Below are 2,596 nucleotides of genomic sequence, written 5' to 3'. Positions count from 1 at the left end.
CATCTTCATGTGGCCTTCTTCAAGTCCCCTGGGTGTCTCTTATCCGAATCTCTCTCTCCTTTTCCTTATAGAGACACCAGCCATTGGATTTAAGGCCCACCCTAATCAAGTATGACCTCATGTTAACTTGATTACATCTGCAAAGACCCTGTTTCCAAACAAGGTCCCATTCACCGGTACTGGGGTTTAGGACTTGAACATAGTGGGGGGACAGCCAAACCCACTACACTGGGTTACTTGATGCTCCAGATGAAACTGTCAGGCAAAAATAGTTTTACATAAGCTTTTAATGAGCTTAATACACCAAACTTGACAATGAGACTATATTGAAAAACAAAAGCAGAAACAAAATGAAAAGACCTGTTTTTTTCTTGATGGTATCTCCATATCTAGTTGTTACTACAGTTAGGTCCTTAATTACGTACAGTCTTACACGGCCTCGCATTTCGTTTTACTTCTCATGTGGATTTTTTGAGGGTAGAGGCCCCGTCTTCCACCTCTTATGTGTCCTTCCAAGGATTTTCGTCCACTGCTTAGTAGAGAGTAAGTGCTAAGAAAAAACAAATGATGACCATTCTCTTTTTGCAGCAGCGTAGGAACTTCAGCTCTAGCATGAGAGACTTGGGTTCACCATAAGACATGTTTCCTGATGTTAAAAATAATTAATGTTGGCATGGATTCCTGAGGAAGGGTGGGGAGTTGCTCTCTCTGGACTTACAACCTGGTGTGTAGCTTAGAGAAGCATGCTGTCCTCACTCACTGTCTCTGAGAAACCTCCATTATAAGACAGCATTATTTTATACATCCACAGAAGAAAAAAGTTGCCAGATGTAATTATAAGCCATTATGAATATAAGATGCACTGTAATGTCAGGATGTTAAAAATGAAAGAAAAACGATAACTCTTAGAATTGATGAGATATGGTATTGAAATAGAAGTAATCTCCTCCCGTCTGTGCAGACCAAGGCGACAGGCCTTTGCGCAGGTCGCCCTCCTTCGCTGGCCTGAGCCCACAGTGTGGTGGAGCCCAGGATTTGATTTGCAAGCTTGCAGTGTGGTGATGGAGCATGGGTTTTGCAGTCTGACAGACATGTATTAGCATTTTACCTTTAGTTCTTGGAGTCTCAGTTTCCCCATCTGTAAATGTAGAATAATAACGTCATCGTCACAGGCCTTTTTGCGAGGATCCGATGAGCCAAATGTACGTGGACGCGCTCATCTCAGAGTCAGGCGCTTGGGATGCGCCCGTAGGTTCCTTCTTCCCCTTCCCACATCTCTCCTCCATGCCTCTCCCAAAAGCTCATGTGAAAAAGGAAAAAATAACTTGGTAGAATATATCACGACCTCAGACAATTTAAGTTCTGAAAACTTGCTTCTTTAAATTCTAAACAGAATGCTCTGGATCTCATCGCTCTTGGGTATTGTATTAGTTCCCTGCTGCTGCCGTAATAAGTTATCACAATTGTTGTGTCTTAACACAACACAGACTTCTTCCCTTACGGTGCTGGAGGACCGAAGTCTGACACAGGTCTCTCTGGGCGAAAGTCAAGCTGTAGGCTTGTTTGTTTCTGGGCCCTCTCCGGGGGATCTCTCTCTGCACCCTTTCCAGTGCCCAGAGACCGCCTGCATCCCTTGGCTCATGGCCCCTTCCTCCATCAGCAAAGCCAGCAATGTTGCATCTCTTTGTGCCTTTCTCTCTCATCACATATGCCTCTGACCAGCTCTCTGATCCCTTCTTCTGTCGTCCTCTTCCATTTTTAAGGATTTTAGGAATGGTTACATTGGGCCCAGCAGTCTAATCCAAGATAGATTCCCTATTTTAAGCTCAGCTGATTAGCATCCTCAATGCATCAGCAGCCTTAGCTCCCCTTTGCCGTGTAACCTAACGTATTCATGGGTTCTGGGGATTCTGACATGGACTTCTTTGAGGGCCATTATTCTGCTTATCACACATATTTGAAAAATCTATACATCTTTCTTGTTTCTTACTTGATTCGAAAGATCTTGTGTATGGATTTAAAAATTTTTCTTGTTTGAATATTTACAATTCAGTTGATATCTCTGTCATAGCACTTATGCATTATGTCAAAATGATCTATTTATTTATGTGTCTGTCTGCCCCACTAAAACATATGCTTCTATAGGAAATATAGCTTATTTATCTTTCAGTTCCCTGAACACATCACAGAGACTCATATGAAATAGATACTTGATCAATGATTATGGGATGGAACTGAATGAACTTTATTTATTTTGAAACAATTTCCTGTATTGTCTTTTTTTTAAAACTCTTGCAAATGCCATCCAAATCCCAAGTGCCTTTGCTTTCGCAAATTTCATTTGTCTTTCCTTTTACATAACAATTTGTCATTTCACGTATTCCTCACATACTTTGAGAAATAAATGATTTCTTTCATTCCATGTGGAAATGCACACAAGAAACACATGAAAATGAAAATAATAATAAAAATTATTTTCAGGTTTTTTAAAAAGGAGAATGAAGGTCTGTGAAGTTTCTTAACGTGTATATATATAACTAGGATTTTATTGCAAATGCAAAAGGCGAAAGGAAATTGGACATTATTTTCCCAGGAA

Source organism: Equus asinus, chromosome 7 (genome assembly GCF_041296235.1).
Source record: "Equus asinus isolate D_3611 breed Donkey chromosome 7, EquAss-T2T_v2, whole genome shotgun sequence".
NCBI lineage: Eukaryota > Metazoa > Chordata > Mammalia > Perissodactyla > Equidae > Equus > Equus asinus.
This window is presented reverse-complemented; position numbering follows the sequence as displayed.